Here is a 21,194-nt window from a genome sequence, read left to right as displayed (position 1 = left end):
GTCACGAAGAGTCGGACTCGACTTAACAACAAACAACACCTTGTTAAGGCCCTTGCACTAAATTTGTCTGCCTGCACTGCACTTACTGTAACTCTGCATTCTGTTTTCTTTTACTCCCTCATACTACCTCACACACAAAAACTTCTCTTGGTATTTCAGTACAAGACCAACCCAATATAATTCCTGAATACCATGCAGAATAAAGAAATAGATTACCACTTTGTATTGAAGGATATTGTTTTGAAAGACTAGCCATGCAAAATGAAAGAGGGTACGGGATACTTAACGGAGCTGGTTGATCCTGATCAATTATTCAACCAAATACAAGTGAAAGAGACAGACAAGTGCATTCCTGATGCCAGATGATATCAGTGGTGTTGAGATGCCGGCTGTGAATAGGAAATCTAATGGAGGAAACTTTTCTATCAGCCAAGCAAGGTCTTGGTATTTCCTTTGGAGCTACCTGCAAAGAGTCGCCAATAATCAGTGTCATCTTGACCCCCATCACCCAGGGCATGCCCTCTTCTCATTGCTATCATCAAGGAGGAAGGGGGGACAATTCAAAACGCACGGATGCAAAGGGACTTGGGAGTCCTTGTGCAGTATACCCTAAAGGTTAACCTCCAGGTTGTGTCGGTGGTGAAGAAGGCAAATGCAATGTTGGCATTCGTTTCTAGAGGTATAGAATATAAGAGCAGGGATGTGATGTTGAGGCTCTATAAGGCACTCATGAGACTACACATGGAGTATTGTGTGCAGTTTTGGGCTCCTTACTTTAGAAAGGATATACTGACGTTGGAGAGGGTTCAGAGAAGATTCACGAGAATGATTCCAGGAATGAAAGGGTTACCGTATGAGGAACGTCTGGCAGCTCTTGGGCTGTATTCCTTGGCGTTCAGGAGAATAAGGGGGGATCTCATTGAAACATTTTGAATGTTAAAAGGCCTGAACAGATTAGATATGGCAAAGTTATTTCCCATGGTAGGGGATTCTAGGACAAGAGGGCATGACTTCAGGATTGAAGGATGTCCTTTTAGAACTGAGATGTGGAGTAATTACTTTAGTCAGAGGGTGGTAAATCTGTAGAATTTGTTGCCACAGTTGGCTGTGGAGGCCAAGTCATTGGGTGTATTTGAAGCAGAGATAGATAGATTCTTGATTAGCCAGGGCATCAAAGGGTGAAAGCAGGGGAGTGGGGATGACTGGAAGAATTGGATCAGCCCATGATTGAATGGCGAAGCAGACTTGATGGGCCAAATGGCCTACTTCTGCTCCTATATCTATGGTCTTATGTCTTATGGAACAGGATACTGAAGATACACACTCAATGTTTCAGGAACAGCTTTTTCCCCTCTGGCATCTGATTTTTGAGTGGACAATAAACCCTTGAACAATACATTGATATTCTTTGAAGCAACAGACACAAAATGCTGGAGGAACTTAGCAGGTCAGGCAGCAACACACTCAAAATGCTGGAGCAACTAAGCAGGTCTGATGAAGGGTCTCAGCCCAAAACATTGACTGTTTACTCTTTTCCATAGATGCTAATTGGCTTGCCTAATTCTTCCTGCAATTTTGTGTGTGTTGCTTGCATTACCAGCATCTGCAAATTTTCTCTTATTTGAGGTCAGGCCTATGGAAAAGAGCAAACAGGCCGAGACCCTTCTTTAGGACTGCCATTCTCTCTTGTATCGCCTTGCTACCATCAGAAAGGAGGTGCAGAAGACCTGAAGACCCACATGGATGAAGATCATTCTGAAAGCGTTGCTCACAGCCTGCTATAGATGCACCAATGCATAGGATTGCAAGAGGTTGAAGAGGGTTGTAGGCACAGCCAATTACACTATGGGCACATCCCTCTGCCATTGTGAATAATTTCGAGAGGTATTAGTTACCTCAAGAGGGTGACATCCATCATTAAAGACCCTCACCATCCAGTTGTTTGTTATGTCTCCCCTCTTGCTGTGGAATGGGAACATACCTCTTTTTCCCTTATTAGGGAGAGAGAGAGAGAGAGCCTGTGGTATGTCGAATTACCAGGTGAACGAGTAGTCTTTGGGGTACTGCAAGTCTGTGTCTTTATTGATACTTTGCTGCACACTTGAGTGCCCGGTGGAGGGTGTTGATGCTTTTTTGCTGGTGGGGTGGGGGGGAGGTCATTGCCTTGCTGCTGGCTGTGCGTGGGAGGGGGGAGCTGGGGGGGGGTGGGCTTTGGGGTTCTAACGTTTAACCGTCATTCATTCTTTGGGGCACTCCTCTGTTTTTGTGGATGAGGAAAAAGAATTTCAGGATGTATATTGTATACATTTCTCTAACATTAGATGCACCTATTGAACCTATTGAACATGCTCCTTCGCATTACTTCAATTGGGGAGGCTGAAGACACACACACAACGTTTTAACAACAGTTTCTTCCCCTCTACCATCAGCTTTCTGAACAGTAATAAACCTGATACTGATTCTGAGATGACTGCTGTACTGAAGGGATCAGGCTGTATGTAGCAACACCCTTCAAATCATTACATTTTTCTTTCCAGCAATCAATATTCGCAGTAATTGTCAGCAGTTAAACCAGCAGGCACTGTTACGGAGAATAGGGTCAGTAGTCTTCATGCAGCACACTGGCCTCTGGAGATTCACATTAGGTGAACAAGGACTTTATCCACTGGTTCGTGATGAGGATAGGCAGCTCTCCATTGCTCATAACATCCAGGCCAGTGAGGCAGGGAATTTGAGTCACTCTGTCAGTAACACTGCTCACTACATGCCTCCTGCACTCCCACTCTCTAAAACCTGAAACACAAGGGGTTCTGCAAATTCTGGACATCTAGAGTAACACAAATAAAATGCTGGAGGAACTCAGCAGGCCAGGCAGGATCTATGAAGGGGAAAAAATATTCGTTGTTTCAGGCCGTGACTCTTCATCAGGACAGGCCATCTTGACTCATCTAAAAATGAACAGGCTTTTTAGGTTTGAAGACACTTGGCATAAGAAAGCACAACCTTGCAGGAAGATCATATGCTAGAATAAGACTAATGGTGATCAACTCAATTACCAGGGCAGTGTGTAGACATGCAAATGAAGTAACGCACAAAAATAATAACACTGCTTCTCATTATGGTTTAAATAATCTAAGACCTTCTCCATTCACCTTATTCTCAAGCTCGGTGATGTTCAGTAAACCAAATAAAATCTGCCTGGAAATGTCAATCCAATGCAGAACGCTCCTGCCTTTGAAATTCTATGTATTCCTGCATAATTTAAAATCACTTCGGCTAAAAAATTTGGGAGTTGCTTTGAGTTTGATGTTGAAATGAAAGATTAGAAACTGTCCACTGTGGCCACCCCAAACAGACAATAACCAATACTTAATCCACATCCTTAATGGAGGTATCACAACAGCACACTCTGCTTCTCTTGAAGCAATTGACTAGCTTAACCACCTAAATGTGAAACAACTTTTATAAACCTATCCCTGAGTAGGTTTATAAAAGATGTACCTGGGTCCCCTCTTCCTTCCCTTTCTCCTATGGTCCACTCTCGGCTCGTATCAGATTCCTTCTTCCCCAACCCTTCACCTTTCCCACCGATCACTTATCACCTTCTCGCTAGCCTCCTTCCCTTCCCCTAAACTTTTATTATTCTGGCGACTTCCCCTTTCCTTTAAGTCCTAAAGAACGGTCTTGGCCCAGAACATCAACTGTTCATTGACTTCCACTGTAACTATACCTCTTCCTATAGATGCTGCTAAGCCTGCTGCATTCACCAACATTTTGTGTGTGCGTTGTTACCTGACCTGCTGAGTTTCTGCAGCATTTTTGTGTTTTGCTTTGAATTTCCAGCATCTGCAGAAGTTCTTGTGTTTATGTAAAATGAAAGTTGCTATTCTGCAAGCACTTCAGCTGTCTGTAAGTGACCACTGCAAAAGTGAAAGAGCGTCAGTTGATAATTCTATTCTTTTCACTAACTGGGTGCAGGTATTTTTTGGATCCTGATGCTTTTTGCGATCCAAAAGTTCTTTGGAAGTCAAGAATGAGGCACAAAACTTATTGCTAAGCAATTTTCTTAAGTTTGACAAGAACAAAAAAAGGAAGAGGATCCGAGAGAACAAAGAAAATACAAAGGTAAAAGCAGTTGCGGTCATCTCATACTCAGATTAGAAATAACAAAATTACAATTAACCAACAAGTAGCTAGATTCAAGCAGTATAACACCTGCAAGAGAAAACCAAGAAGCTCCTAGAAAATTACAGAAACAACTGTACCATAATTGTTGGAAAATAGAAAACACATTTCATCAGTAGACACCAACACTATATGTTGAGTTTTTTTCTCTCTCTACAGCTACTTCTGGACCTGCTGAGCATCTTCTGTCTTGGATATACGTCCAATACCTGGAGCATTTTGCTTCTTTGCAGGTCATAAAGCCCTAGAGAACGAAAGTTATAAAGCCCCTTGGCCAATCCTGCGGATCCAGTGCACACTTTGAATAAATATCATGATGTGCAGCCTTTTTCCTGTATTGAGAAAGAAGAGGGTCCAACCTTCAGCCATCACTGCTATTAAAGATTCTGTTTGGCCTCAGTGCTTTACACAAACAATATCTACAATCCCTTGAAAGAGGTGGATTCAATGGGCCAAGCAGCTGAAGGTTAAATAAATAAGCAAGAATCTACCTCCAGACACAGATCGTCAAAATCATTCACCGCTGCAATATTTAACACTGCAGTTTGCAAGATTCAGAGACGGGATTTTGTGCTCTGAAGTGCTTTATTTTCCATAGTACTGTGATTTATGAAAGGTGTACCTCACCGTGGGAAGATAATGGCATTTGAAATGGTTCATTTCATAAATCTATCTGCATGTCCCTGATGAATACACGACTCTTTGTGCTCTTGAATGGAATAACGTTTTCATCCGCTATTGACATGAAAACAACAGGACTTGCTGTTTTTTTTTTGAGCTCTGTAATGATGCAGTTACTGAGGAGCTACTGCTAACATCTGTCTCAGGGGTTTTGGGCAGAAGCTGTGGGAACTTGTATCAACAAAATGAAGAAATAATCAACATGGAGCACTTCCCCACTATCCTCTATAGCTACACACACATTAATAATATAGGTTAACTTAGCATTCCTGCAATCACTTTACAGGAATATGACACAGTCTGCAATTTCATAGCTTCTGCTATCATTCTTTCCCTCTGTATTTCCATATTTTGACTTGTGTTTGAATAAACCAGTCTCAAGGTCAATTTCTGTTGTGCATTGCTTCTTATTGAAGGTAACCCCATTAAATTTGGATGAAAATTCACAAAACTGGTTCAACATAAACTATACAATTAGTTTTGCGCTCACTGCAGGAATGCATAAATCAAAGCTGATGAGACCACGGTAAAGGTCAGTCTTATCAAATGCACTAATGCCAGTGATCTTTTAATTAATTTTGTCAATGTTTCTGTGATCTATTTTTAAAGTATTCGAAAATGTATGTTTTATCTTTTTCCAAAGGGAAGGGACAGTGTTGGCTGCTCCTAACAATTTTAATGCATAAAAGTCAAGGACAAACATAAGCAGTCACCTATAGAAGAAAAATAAATTTATTCAAATATAATTGAAATGCTACTGATTTAACAGCATTGCCTAAAAATTCCCTAGCATTAAACGTGTGATACAGTAATGGAAACACACCGTACTCTGCCTTAGAAATTCAGTCTATTGACTTTGATCGAATGAATTTCAGAGGCACGAGTCAACATAGTGACACTACCACAGACCATATGTAACACCAGCAGCTACGTATGGATTTCTAGCAAATATTCATAGCCTTTAAGTATTAAAATAGTCATAAAAATTACATATTTCTTCCATGTTCATGTCACAGTAATTTCAACAATTATGTTACCTATTTACAGGTATACGTTTCCCTTCAATTATTTGGGAAAGTATGCATTAATCCTGCATTTTATGGCTCCTATCAAGTTTATTTTAAAAGAGAAACAATACAGTATTCCTATTGAACAAACAGAATGAGCCGGCGATGCACAGCAGATTGTTCAAAATTGATAAAAAGGCAAATTAACAGTAACAGTTGTTCAAGTCCTACACAAACAAATTATCACAACCTGTAACCTTAACTTGTCCTTCAAATACACACATACAGTCAGTGGCCACCTAATTAGGTACTTCCTGTACCTAATAAAGTGGCCACTGAGTGTATGTTCACGGTCCTCTGCTACTGTAGCCCATCCACTTCAAGGTCCGAAGTGTTGTGCATGCACAAATGTGCTTCTGCACACCACTGTTGTAATGCTTGGTTATTTGTATTACTGTCACCTTCCTGTCAGCTTGAACCACTCTGGCCATTCTCTCTTATTCTCAAGGTGTTTCCGCCCACAGATCTGGCATTCCCTGGATGTTTTTATTTTGCTTTTTGCACCATTCCCTGTAAACCCTTGATGTTGTTGTCCATGAAAATCCCAAGAGATCAGCAGCCTCCGAGATCCTCAAACCACCCCGTCTGGCACCAACACAGTCAATATCACTTAGGTCACATTCTTCCCTATTCTGATGTTTGCTTTGAACCTCTTGACCATGTTGGCATGCTTTTATGCATAGAGTTGCTGCCTGGCTGACTGGATATTTGCATTAATGAGGTGTAGAGGTATATCTAATAAAGTGGCCACTGAGTGTATATTTGGAATTTTCTACTTCTATTCCCGATTTCAGGTATTCTTGAGGTTGTGTACCAGCTCCAATACCACTGGCTGCATGTTCAATTTTACTAACATTTACCATCATGTGCTATCAATATTCTGACACTCAATTTGCATATGACATGTATTAAAGTCAGCACTACGTTAATTATTTAAATGTGTGGCTTAACATTTATATCAACTGAGTACTGAAGAAAGAATCACATAGATCTTGCCCTGATGAAAAAATGGCTCACAGAATTAAGATGAACTTAATTTTCCTTCTCAGTTTTTATTCACAATTCTGCTAATATTCAATATGCACTAGCTAATGCATGAACTGCATAAATCAGGAATGTGTAAAGGAAAGGAAGCAAGAAATTTATTATTAATTGACAAGGATCTTTTTATCAAAGTATTAATAATTGCCTGATAGAAGTTTAGAAAATTATAAGAGGCACAGAAAGACTAAACATCCAGTATCTTTTCTCTCAGGGTCAAAATGTAAAATACTGTACCAGTGAGCATGTATTTAAGGAGAGAGGGAGTAAACTCAAAGGAGCTGTTCAGAGAAAATTATTTACAAAGAGAGCGGTGGGTGTCTGGAATGCACTGCCGGGGGTGGCAGTGGGGGAGATATTATAGATACATAGATTGGGCAGCACGGTAGCGTAGCGGTCAGCGCAACACTTTACAGTGCAGGTGACCCGGGTTCAATTCCTGCCGCTGCATACAAGGAGTTTGTACGTTCCCCCCGTGAACGCGTGGGTTTCCTCCGAGTGCTCCCGTTTCCTCCCACAGCCAAAGATGTACTGGTTGGTAGGTTAATTAGTTATTGTAGATTGTCCTGTAATTAGTCTCGGATTAAATCAGGCAATTGCTGGGCAGCGCGACTCAAAGGGTTGGTAGGGCTGATTCCATGCTGTAGCTCAATAAATAAATACATATGTTTAAGAGATTCTTAAATAGGCACAAGAATATGCAGAGATTGTGCAGACAAAAGGGATTAGTGTAATTAGGCATCATTAGCTTAATTACTCTGGCACAATATTGTGGACTAAAAGGCCTGTTTCTGAGCTGTGCTGCTCTATGTTCTAACACCATTTGGCAATAAACACCCATTTGCTGCTGTTTTTAAACCTTCCCTGAGCTTCCATCTGGAGTTCAGGAGGGTAAAATGGATGGATTGAATTTTATCCTTCTCTGTCCAATGATACAGTAGATTAAAAAAAAGCTGAGGGGGGAGGAAGAGGTAGTATAAATGTGGTGCATCTCCCTGGCATGAAGCTATTTACCTCTGATTTAATAATGATAAGTTTGAGAGTATGATGTAACCCAACCTGAAGAAATAATCATAATGCGTAGGCAAGGGCTGTCAGATTTTGCATGCTGCTTGAATTTAATGGTCTGGACTGAGGATCAGAGAATCTAGCAGGTGAATGGAGAGAAGCGCTGCCAGGACAGACCAGATGAAGGGTCTAGACCTGAAAAGTCAACTCTATATTTTCTCTCCATAGGAGCTGCCTAACTTGCTGAGTTCTCTAACTTTTTGTGTGTATTGCTCCAGAATCCGAGATCTGCAGTGCCTTTTGTCCCCAAACAGGTGAAATGCTGCATATACTATAGATTAGCAGGACAAGACTGTCTCCCTTTGAGCTCTTTAAGTAAGTCCTCTGCTTCATCTCTCCTTCTACAATATTGGCCAATTCCTAGCAACCTTCAGTCACTGAAGGTATGTTAGACAAGCTTTTCCCTGTGTTTTGGTATTGTGACAATAATAGAACAATACCAATATCAAGAGCAATCTCTCAGCCAACCATGCAACCACACCCACCTCAGCCTGTGCCAGTCCCCTGATCTTCTATTTCGCACTTCTCCTGACTCAGGTTCAGATTCCCTTACTTATCACACATCCATCGAAACATACAGTGAAATGCGCCATTTGCGTTAACAATCAAAACAACTTAAAGCTGTGCTGGGGGCTGCCCAAAAATGTCGCCACACTTTCTGGCACTAACAATGCTCGGCAGAACAACACAGGGCACAACAAGGAACAAAACAACAACAGCCAAAAACCCTCCCTCCCACCCACCAACACACCTATTCACACACACACACACACACACACAGTCTGTGACCCCAGGACAAGCCAATGGCATGTTGGCGTTCATAACAACGGGAGTTGAGTATAGGAGCAAAGAGGTCCTTCTGCAGTTGTACAGGGCCCTGGTGAGACCACACCTGGAGTATTGTGTACAGTTTTGGTCTCCAAATTTGAGGAAGGACGTTCTTGCTATTGAAGGAGTGCAGCGTAGGTTCACGAGGTTAATTCCCGGGATGGCGGGACTGTCATATATTGAAAGATTGGAGCGACTGGGGTTGTATACACTGGAATTTAGAAGGATGAGAGGGGATCTGATTGAAACATATAAGATTATTAAGGGATTGGACATGCTACAGGCAGGAAACATGTTCCCAATGTTGGGGGAGTCCAGAACCAGAGGACACAGTTTAAGAGTAAGGGGTTGAGGAAAAACTTTTTCACACAGAGGGTTGTGGTTCTGTGGAATGCTCTGCCTCAGAAGGCAGTGAAGGCCAATTCGCTGGATTCTTTCAAGAAAGAGTTAGATAGAGCTCTTAAAGGTAGCGGAGTGAAGGGATATGGAGAGAAGGTAGGAAAAGGGTACTGATTGTGGATGATCAGCCATGATCACAGTTAATGGTGCTGCTGGATCGAAGGGCTGAATGGCCTACTCCTGCACCTATTGTCTATTGTCCCAGCCTCCAGCCTGCAGAGGACTCACAGACTCACAGAAAATGGGCCTCCAAACTTTCCCAGTGGACTCTTAGGCACAAAACAAGGGCTTCGGCCTTCAGGCTTCACATGGATACCACCACCCTATATTCCGGTGATGGGTTGTGGTGGGGGGAATTGGATGATCTTGATATTCATGAATTCCTGAGGTTCCTATCTACAAATATACACCATCAGTACCTCCCCATAAATATAGAGAAGTCCACACAAAATAATCTGCAGATGCTGGGGTCAAAGCAACACTCACAACACGCTGGAGGAACTCAGCAGGTCGGGCAGCATCAGTGGAAAAGATCGGTCGACGTTTCCGTCCTGACGAAGGGTTCCGGCCCGAAACGTCGACCAATCTTTTCCACTGATGCTGCCCGACCTGCTGAGTTCCTCCAGCGTGTTGTGAGTGTTGCCTAGAGAAGTCCACTCTTCTCAACTTCAGGAATCGGAAATGCACCCAATACAATGAAACAGTAAAATACCAGCAAGTGCTGACAATGTGAATTAAAGCATCTAGCTTTCTGGAATACTGAATCAGGCAGGACTGAGAGCATAAACACAGCTGAAACAACATAATTTGTGAAATCTCTTGGGTTAGTGCCTTTATCTGCAGATGTTACTTCTGCATCCTCCCCACGTTCCTGTGTTCGGTAACTCCCTGTAATGATGTCACCGGACTTCACAATTTAAACATTAATTAACTGAAATAAGTAGATCCTTTCCACAGAAGAATGAATCATATCACACAACTATGATACGTCTTAAAGCAGAGTAATCATATCAAGCCGCCTTCGCTGTCCTGGCTGTGGGTACAGTATAGGGTGTAGATACATTCTAGCCTCAGTACAGCTGCAAACTTAAAACTGTCAGACACATGAAAATGACTTTGAACAATGAATGATGGTAAATAACCTATTGTTACTTGGAGTGCACTTTAACCCCACAATACTGACAAATTGAACTCAAATTGCAGACCGTACATTTATTTTCAAAATATGTACACATTATACAGCTTTTGAGTTTCGTCTCCTGACAGGCAGCCACAAAACAAAGATGCCCAAAAAACCATAAAAATGACCACCAAACACCAAGTGCAGAGAAGAATAATAATTCATTCAAACAATAATCACAAGTAAATAGTGTTCAGAACTGAAGTCTACAGAGAGTCCCTCCACAGACTCTTAGTTCAGTGTAAAGCAGAGCAGTGAGCTGAACAGACTCATTTCTTGCCTCAGGCCCCAACAACCTGTTCTTTACAATCTGGCCTTGTGACTAAATTGTCGTCCAAACATCGGGTTCAGCTGCTTTGATACACTCTGAGGCCTGGACCCTGCCACCTCGATTTGGCTTATACCCAACCTTTCCCAATCAGCCTGGTGCTTAAATCGTTGTCCAAACATCGGGTTCAGCTGCCTTCGATACACTCTGAGGCCTGGACCCTACCACCTTGGTTCGGCCTGTACCCGACTTTTCCAACTCAGTCGAGGATTTAATTCGATTGAACCTCAGGTCTTTCTCGCCTCAGTTCTGCCTATTCAAATTGCCTTCAAGCCCAATTAGATGCAGAAATAATCTATTCAGCCCATTATATCCACGTGGCACTAAAAGTGGACCTACTCTGGATACCCCTTGTCACAGCTCTCAGACTCAGATTCCGATTCATGCTTATTTATCACATGTACATCAAAACATACATATACTGTAATTGATTTAATTGTTTACTTATATATATCTTTTTTTTTCTTCTTCTTCTATAATATGTATTGCACTGAACTGCTGCTGCTAAGTTAACAAATTTCACGACACATGCCGGTGATAATAAACCTCATTCTGATTCTGAAATGCATCGTTTGCGTTAACAACCAACACAACCTAGAGATGTACTGGGGGCTGCATGCAGGAGTCACCACACATTCCGGCGCCAACCTAGCATTCTCACAATGTTTGGCAGAGCAACACAGAACAGAAAACAACAAGTGACAAAAGAACAACAAACATGGTCCTTATAGGTTACAAACCCCAATTAACCCAGGTTACCAAAACAACAGGAGACCTGAACTCAAATGAAGCCAATGGACCTAAGAGAACGAACTGACACGAAAGGTACAAGGCCTTCAGTTATGATTATACTAAAGTGAAGGAAGGAAGGAAAGGTACGTCACATCCGGAGTTTCTCCGGTTAGCGGGCGATTTCCCTCCACACCTCTCTGACGTAGTGGGGAACCATGTACGAGGCAAGTTAAGAGTAGTGGTTTGCCTTTGCCTTCTGCCGGGTGAGTTTCCAAAGAGATCACCAGCTCATAACCCAGCACAGATGGAAAGAGTGCAGAGGAGCCGGCTGGGCTCGAACTTGGTACCTTTCGTCCTGAAGTCCAACACTGATGCCACTACGCCACCAGCTGGGTCACTAAAGTGAAAGGACCTTCAATTACAATGTGCTGATGAAGGCAAATAATATTGCAAAATTAACAAAGGTCTGAAGAAATTCATTTCTTACTTTCAAAAAGTAATGAAACTTACAAAAAAAAGACAGCTCTCACATTAAAATCTCAAAATCTGGTGGAAAAAATAATTCCCAACATTTCACACAGTAGTTTTAAACACCAATTCTTCTTCCCACATCTTCTGTTCAAAGTTAATTGTTGTTTAAAACATTCAGATATGTTTTCCTCATCTTTTTGACACTCATCTTTTGTTGGGACTTTACACCTTGTTTCAATTTTGTTTTGGGTGGAATTGCAGAATTGGCTTATTATTGTCACATGTACCGAAAAACAGCAAATAGCTTATCTTGCATATTGTTCATGCAAATCTTTACAGGGTGCACCGAGACAGAGTGAGTTAAAACAAAAACAGAATGTGGGATAAAATGTAATGGCTACAGGAAAAGTGCAGTATAGGGCAATAAGGTGCAAGATCAGAACAAGGTATGTTGTGAGGTCAAGAGTCCGATTATTTATAGCACATACAGGTAACAATGTAAGAGAACTCTGAATGAATTTCCTTGTTCCTCTCTTTAAGCTGAAGTCCCTGGATTAGTCTGCTGAAGCATGGCACAAGAATAATAATGATGAGAGCCTGAAGCAACGTCAAATTGTCTGGGTAAGATAACATTACAATCTTTTACTCAAAAGGTGACTTTGGAATACCCAGGAAATAAATATTAATCTTCTAAAAATAGTGTGATTAACTTGGAAAATAAATCTTTTTTAATTGAAAATAAACAAATTTGTTGCTAAAATTAAGAATTTAGTGCAATGGAAAACTATTGTTTTACTGATAGCCAAAGATCAGTAGCAGAAATATCTCTCACAGGTTTTCCTGACTGCCATAGCTGCTATTGCCTTTCATGGAGTAAAACCAGTACTACTGTGTGCACTGATGGAAACAGCTTCACTCAGTGGTCAATTTATTAGCTCATTAATACAAATATCTAATCAGCCAAACATGTGGCAGCAATTCAATGCATAAAAGTATGCAGACATGGCCAAGAGGTTCAGCTGGTGTTTGGACCAAACAGCAGAATGGGGAAGGAACGTGATCTAAGTGACTTCAACCGTGGAATGCAAACAACAGGAATTCTGCAGATGCTGGAAATTCAAGCAACACACATCAAAGTTGCTGGTGAACGCAGCAGGCCAGGCAGCATCTCTAGGAAGAAGTACAGTCGACGTTTCAGGCTGAGACCCTTCGTCAGGACTAACTGAAGGAAGAGTTAGTAAGAGATTTGAAAGTGGGAGGGGGAGGGATGGAGCCGTGGAATGTTTATTGGTGCCAGATGGGGTGGTTTGAATATCTCAGAAACTCCTGGATCTCCTACAGCAGCAGAAGACCATGAAACGTACACTCAGTGGCCACTTTATTAGGAACAGTGACTCTTACTGTGGAATGACTCTTGGTGCCAGTCGGGGTAGTTTGAGTATCTCTGAAACTGCCGATCTCCTAGAACTTTCATGCACAACAATCTCTAGAGTTTACAGAGAATGATGCACACTGCATCCCCCCCACAAAAAAAATCTGGTGAGTGGCTGTCCTGTGGGTGAAAACACCTTTGTCATGAGGGAGTTCAGAGGAGAATAGCCAGACTGGTTCAAACTCACAGGAAGGAAACCGTAAGTCAAATACCCACTTGTGTACTATATCAAGAAGATGGGATCAGGTTACAAGTGTCTATTTGTCTTCCAGTCAACAGGGGAAGATGATATGTTGCAAAGATTGATGCACCAGGTGATTCTGGCAGGATGTAGCTTTGCAGAGTAGTTGTGAGTGTTAAGTTAAACGATGAATCCCTTTTTGTATGCATTCAAACGAGCTTGACAGTCACATGTTAGAAGCATTAACCTTGCCTCTCAGTGCATGTTTGTTTGTTTTTGCAAATGGTGATTCATGCCCGTAAGGAGGTGCGGTTGTTAAATTAATTTTGTAAGGGGAAATAGTATAAATTTATTTTCTATATGGAAACAGAAGAGCTATGATTGTCAAATGCATTCAAAAGGCAAAGACATCAGTCAAATCTTCAAGTGCAACTCGTAAGAGCAACACCAACTGACAGGATCATTGCACTAATCTGCTAATATTACCATACATTTTGCTCATTAATTGTGCAGAGAGTTTCCCACATACAGGATGCCCTGGGTGCTTGTCCTTGACAATTCAATAGACAAAACCTAGTGCTCTTATCAATCTTGTTCTACCTCCAGGAGAGACAAGTTGCTTGGTTAAAAATGTTGAGAATTTCGCTGATTTAACGGAGAATTGAGATCTGTTTGATCAGGTGGTATGAAAGGTCACAATATCCCTCTCTTACAATACATAGGACATAGAATATTACAGCACAGTGCAGGCCCTTCAGCCCACAATGTTGTGCTGTGCTTTTAACCTACTCTAAGATCAATCTAACCCTCCCATCGTACATCGTCCTTCATTGTCTTTATCATCCGTATGTCTATCTAAGTGTTTCAATGTATCTGCCTTTACCACCACCCCCGGCAGGGCATTCCACGCAACCAAATTAATGACGTACAATGTAAAAATAAGTGATCACAATACCGACCCCTGCAGAACACCACTAGTCACAGCATCCAATCAGAAGAGGCTCCCTTTATTCCCACTCTTTGGCCTCCTGCCAATCAGCCAATGCTCTTTCCATGCTAGTATCTTTCCTGTAAGACCATGGGCTCTTATCTTGTTAAGCAGCCTTGCTGTACCTTGTCAAAGGCCTTCTGAAAATCCAAGCACACAACCTTCACTGATTCCGTTTTGTCTATCCTGCTTGTTATTTCCTCAAAGAATTCTAACAGACTTGTCAGGCAAAATTTTTCCATGCAGACTTTGGCCTAACTTATCATGTGCTTCCATCCTTGACAACTGACTCCAACAACTTCCCAACCACTGAGGTCGGGCTAAATGGACTATAATTTCCTTTCTTTTGGAGTGACATATCTGTACTCCGATAAAAAATTTACTTTGAACTTTAAACCAGATGATGACTTCATTGATTGATATAGTACTGAGATGTAACTAAAGTTCTGTTTTCTATTGCATAGATGCTCCTGATGGCAATAAGCAGAAGCAGCTCCATGGCAAGATCGCTTGGCACATTGTGAGAGATTTTAAGTTTGAACATCAGATTATATCTGAGAAAGTGTTACTTTGGACAAAATATTCCCAATTCACATGCAAATAAAATTGTTTGCACAAATGTATAAGGTCTTGCCTCATTGAAACCCTGGCTCCATACTACCATCACGACCTTTAGGATGTTCATGCCGAGACTTCAAGCAAACACAAGGTTGAAACAGACGTTTTTCAGCACACAACACTTTGCTTTAATCCCTCATTGACAGTAAAGAAAAAGAGTACACAGGAGCACAGAAGTGCAACTCCAGAGAACATTTCTTTTTCACTCTAGACTGCTGGCACAAATCCAGCATAACTGAAGAAGACAAAATGACCCACCAAAAGAAAATAGAGCAAATATACAAAGATGGTGCTCTACCTTTGTAAAATTCACGTACTACACACTGGAAGCCCCCTACCTTTCCAGTCCTGATGAAGGGGCACCACCTAACATTTTATTCCCCTCCCTAGATACTGCCTGACTTGCTGAGTTCCTGTGTGTACATTGCTACAATAATGGTTGCCAGTAGGCTGGTCAGGTATGTGGCATGTCGAGTTTAAGCACAAATTTATAATCGTTTTCCCTGACCCACCATAACATTTTAGTTGTCTGATTCCTGTGTGACTGGAGAAATCAGTAAACCTGTCAGTTAAGTACAAGATTTACACACACAAAATGCTGAAGGAACTCAGCAGGCCAGACGGCATCTATGAAAAGTCTAACCGTGGGGTGGCATGGTAGCGTAGTGGTTAGCACAGCTTCTTACAGTACCAGTGACCCGGGTTTCCTCCGGGCGCTCCGGTTTCCTCCCACAGTCCAAAGATATACTGGTTGGTAGGTTAATTGGTCATTGTAAGTTGTCCTGTGAATAGGCTAGGGTTAGATTAGGGTTGCTGGAGAGCACAGCTCGAAGGTTCAGAAGGGCCTGTTCCACACTGTACCCAATAAATAAATACATAAATGAATAAATAAAAAGAATAAAGAGTTGACATTTTGAGCCAAGACCCTTCATCAGGTGAAACACAACAGTGCATAATTAGTACTAGGCAACATGACAGGACGATCCAACATAATAGAACACTTTTTAGTATACCCCCAGCCCCAGTTAGTCTAATTTCCCTACCTTTCCCCACATGTGGTGAAGGGGGTGGGGAATTTTTTGCATCGCTATAATTATTAAGATGTCACAGGAGTAACTTTAAAAATATGAATGAGCCTTAGAAGGATTTAAACTAAGAAGTACCAAAAACATACATCCCTAATGTTATTAGTTGAACAGCAGTGATCACATCCAAAACTCAATGTAATATTGGGGTGGAATAAGTGGAGATGACACCTTCTCCTGTTTGCTTCTCAGGCTCATTCTCAAGTATCACAGCAGAGGGGAAAACGAGCTCTGCATCAGGAGCATAGAACATACAACTTAGAACAGTACCACACCTGAACAGGTCCTTCAGGCCACAATGTTGTGCCGAACCAAATTAGTAATCAAATGACCAACTAAACTAACACACATAAAAGTTGCTGGTGAACGCAGCAGGCCAGGCAGCATCTCTAGGAAGAGGTGCAGTCGACGTTTCAGGCCGAGATTTCCAGTTGCGTTCACCAGCAACTTTTATGTGTGTTGCTTGAATTTCCAGCATCTGCAGAATTCCTGTTGTTTGCGGCCAACTAAACTAATACATTTTGCCGACATAAAGTCTATAGCGGTGGCATGGTGGCGTAGTGGTTAGCACAATGCTCTACAGTATCAACAACCCGAGTTCAATTCCCGCTGCGGCCTGTAAGGAGTTTTTACCTCTCCCCCGTGACTGCGTGGGTTTCCTCCGGGTGCTCCAGTTTTCCCCCACAGTCCAAACACATAGCATTTGGGAGGTTAACTGGTCATTGTAAATTCTCCCATGACGTGGGTAGGATTAAATGGGGGACTGCTCAGCGGCATAGCTCAAAGGGCTGATTCCACGCAGTAAATCAATAAATAAATCCTTTCTTTTCCCTCATTCATGTGCCTATCTAAACGTCTCTTACAGTCCTAATGTATCTGCCCCTTCTGGCACATTCCAGGCACACACCACTCTTTGTGTAAAAAAAACTTCCCCCTCATATCTCCTTTGAACTTACCCCTTCTCATTTTAAATGCATAGGGAACACGAAGGACAGAAATAAAGAAATCTTAAGTGCACACAACTAGGAATTTTACTGCAGATTCTTTTTCTAATCCCAAGACAATATATCCATTTGGATAAAAGTACAGAACAGTGCTGATGCAATAAAAGGGAGAAGCTTCTGCAGTCAGTCCTTGCATAGTTAAACTGAACTGAACCAATGACCGAAAAAAAAATTCCCTTCCTTTGCAGTCTTTCCTTATAAATCAACCACTATCTGAGAGGTGGGAAGGGAAAAGTATTTCACTTGACAAAGGAGCAAAGTTTCACAAGTTATTTTTATGCCATTTCTGGAAAAAATCCAAAATTATTTAAAGCGGCAGCCGCCTCCACGAACTTTGAGCCCTATAGGCTACGTCAGAGATGACGGGAGCAGCTTGGGCAAGGACAATATTCCAGCAGAACTCCAACCCATCTCTCTTTACGTTGTCAGATGTTATGGGTTGGCATGGTGGGACAGGAGGTTCTTCCCCATTCAAGCCACTTGTGAAGAGCTGAAGAAATGAGAAGTGGGTTGGCCGGCCGGTGGCGCAGTGACATCAGCGCCAGACTTCAGAGCGAAGGCTCCCGGGTTTGAATCCAAGTCGGGTCACCCCCACCACCCCCCCCCCCCCCCCGCCCGAGCACGCTTTCCATCCTTGCCGGGTTCAGCGTCAAGCTAGCCACTCAGCCTCGTAAAAAACAAGGGTCGAGTCAGGAATGTTCATATCGTGACCTGGTTAATCCGAAAGGAGACCAATCCCGACACTACACACCAGACAAGACTGGCAGACTGGTGCGACATGCTAGGAAGGGATCAGGTGCTGGGCATAAAGGAGTATAGGGCCTTTGGCCCAGGATGTTGTGCCGATCTTTTAACCTACTCCAAGATCAATCTAATGGCTTCCCTCCCACAAAGCCCTTCATTTATCTTTCATCCATGTGCCCATCTAAAAGTCTCTTAAATCTCTCTAATGGATCCACCTCAACCACCACTTCTGGCAGTACGTTCCAAGCACTTACGTTCTCTGTGTGAAAAAACAACCTCAAACATCTTCCCATATATTCCTCCAATCACCTCCACCACCCACCAACCTTCCCCCTCACCTGGTTTCACCTTTTTCCTTCCAGTTTGTACTCCTTCCCTTCCCACCACATTCTTTTTCTGGCCTCTTCACCCTTCCTTTCCAGACCTGATGAAAAGTCTCAGCCCAAAATGTCGACTGTTTATTCCCCTCCATAGATGCTTCCTGACCTGCTGAGCTCCTCCAGCATTTTGTTAGTGTTACTCTAGGTTTCCAGCATCTGCAGAATCTCTTGTGTTTACCCCTTGTGTTTGCCGCACTGGAGAAAACATGCTCACTATCCATTCTATCTTATCATCTTATGCACCTCTATCAAGTCATCTCTCCTCCTCCATTCCAAAGAGAAGAGCCCCAACTCACTCAAATTACTAACTGAAATTACTCACTCCTTTTTGTTATATTTAAGCTTAATCTGAATGAAGCAATCGTCCAGGGCTATTTCATCCTGTCAATAAATAAAACTCATTTGCTTTTTTTTCCAACATTAGAGGATCCAATTGGCACTGAAAACTGAAAATCCGTATTTTGACTTTCCATTTCAGGCTCTACATCCAGATTCTTTTTCATGAGCACGTACCTCCGTCACCCGTCCCCATCTGTCTACTAAAATTGGCACATACATTATGAATGCCTTGCCCCTTCCAGTGCTTGTAAGACCATAACACATAGGAGCAGAATTAGGCCATTCGGCCCATCGAGTCTTCTCTGCCATTTCATCACGGCTGATTTATTAATGCTTTCAACCCTAGTCTCCTGCCTTCTCCCCATAGCCTTTGACTCCCTTACTAATCAAGAACCTATCACCTTCCATTGTAGTGGTTAGCACATTGCTTTACAGTACAGGTGACACAGGTTCAGTTTCTGCCACTGCCTGAAATTCTCCCTGTGACCGCGTAGGTTTCCTCCGGGTTCTCCGATTTCCTTCCACAGTCCAAAGATGTACCAGTTGCTAGGTCATTGTAAATTATCCTCTAACTAGGCAAGGATTAAATTGGGGATTGCTGGATGGTGTGGCTGAAAGGACCTATTTCACACTATATCTCAATAAAAACAAACAAATAATTAAATAAACTCGATGACTTGGCCTCCACACTCTTCTCTGGCAATGAATTCCACAGCTTCACCACCCTCTGCCTACAGAAATTCTTCCTCAAATCTGTTCTAAAGGGACATCCCTCTATTCTGAGGTTGTGCCCTCTGGTCCGAGATTCCCCCATTAAAGGGAACATCCTCTCCACACCCAATTTACCCATTCTCCATTCTGGGAAGTGGAGTCACATTGGCCCAGCAATCCTGAATCTCAATCAGCTGCACTTTGATGGGAAAAGACATACCTATGAGCTTTAAATCAGCCTATCTGCTGAGCAATGCCGCAATCCAAGCACGTAATCCTTCACACATTTTGGTCGAGACAGAAGCCTTCCACGTGCTACCTTCAGTTTTCCATTTTGAGCCTGGCAGCATGATTACAATTAGTTCCAGTACTAATGACATTATCACGATTATGGCCAATTCAAGTGTCAGGTAGCATTTTGATGGTCATTTTGGTTCATTAATTCTAATTCCATTTATTTTAAGCCCATTAGAAAGTTCAAAGCGTGAGAAGCACAATTTTTCACTTACACCTCAAGACACGAAGATTTTGATAATCTTGCTAATTTTTAAATTATAATGATGGTGCGGGGGCTCCTGAGGGGGTTACAGATGTGAATTAAAAAGGGAATTATTAAACAACATTCACCTTGAAAAGTACAGAAATGGGTCTGTGCAATTAGGACTTTGCCCATTCTATTTCATTCGAATGCTAATTCAAAGAAAATAAAGTTTTAAAAAATCCGTCAGAAGATTGGAATAGCTTTTTAAGAACTATCATTGCTGAATGGTGTACAAAGGCAAAACTCCTGAACAGTTCCTGTACTGAGTGTTGTTATGAGAATTGTCGAGGTGGGGAGGAAAGCAGTTAGAGGGAGCTCAGGCAATTTTCAACTAGTCTGTTTAGAACAAACAGCAAGAGGATGCAAACATATTAATATTTTTTCAATCCAAAAAAATGATAGCACATATCAATATTACCTCAGCCATAACTGAAGGGCTAGTTCATGAAATTGCTCTTCTACAGTCACATAGCTCCTCAAAAGACTATCTCCTCCAATTATTTCTCACAAGGTAGGCACTGTAGGTTAAAAGTAAATTATTGCTTGGACTGCTCTGAGGTAAACCATGAGGTACTATGTTAATACATGTCTTTCAACTATGTAAAATTCAACCAGGCAATTGATCATTATGGATTCTGCAGATGCAGGAGATCTTGAGTAACTCATAGAAAATACTGAAAGAACTCAGCAGGTCAAGCAACATCTATTTAAGGGTCTCAGCCTGAAATGGCAACTGTTCATTTCTCTCCATAGATGCTACCTGAGTTGGTGAGTCCCTTCAGCATTTTCTACGTTTTTCCGTTATAGTATGACTTAAATAACAAGATAAAAAAAAACTGCATTTCATACATTCACTGGCCACTTTATTAGGTAGCTCCTGTACCCAATTAAGTAGCCACTGGGTGTATGTTCGTGGTCTTCTGCTGTTGTAGCCTACCCACTTCAAGGTTTAACATGTTGTGCATTCAGAATGCTCTTCTGCACACAACTTTGTAATGCATAGTTACTATCGCCTTCCTATCAGCTTGAACAAGTCTGGCCGTTCTCCTTTGACCTCTCTCGTTAACAAAGCAGTTTTTGCACACAGAACGGCTGCTCACTGGATTTTTCTTCGCTTCTCTATGTAAACTCTAGAAACTGGTATGTGTGCCAATTCCAGGAGGTCAGTAGCTTCTGACATAATCAAACCAC

General features: G+C 42.0%; 1 protein-coding gene and 1 long non-coding RNA gene across 5 annotated transcripts in view; both read right to left on the bottom strand.

Annotated features, from left to right (window-relative positions):
* The window catches only part of LOC134356331 (uncharacterized), a 94,713-nt gene extending 74,119 nt beyond the window's left edge, over window positions 1-20,594 (bottom strand). The window contains exon 1 of the long non-coding RNA XR_010020336.1: window positions 20,422-20,594. This is a non-coding gene — a long non-coding RNA (uncharacterized LOC134356331). The remainder of the gene's footprint in view (window positions 1-20,421) is intronic.
* The window catches only part of wwox (WW domain containing oxidoreductase), a 1,184,285-nt gene that overhangs the window by 314,815 nt on the left and 848,276 nt on the right, over window positions 1-21,194 (bottom strand). The gene's annotated exons all lie outside the window — the stretch shown is intronic.

The sequence above is a fragment of the Mobula hypostoma genome, chromosome 14 (assembly GCF_963921235.1).
Source record: "Mobula hypostoma chromosome 14, sMobHyp1.1, whole genome shotgun sequence".
NCBI classification, from domain to species: Eukaryota; Metazoa; Chordata; class Chondrichthyes; order Myliobatiformes; family Myliobatidae; genus Mobula; species Mobula hypostoma.
The sequence above is the reverse complement of the archived record's forward strand: the minus strand, read 5'-3'. Positions and strand labels throughout refer to the sequence as shown.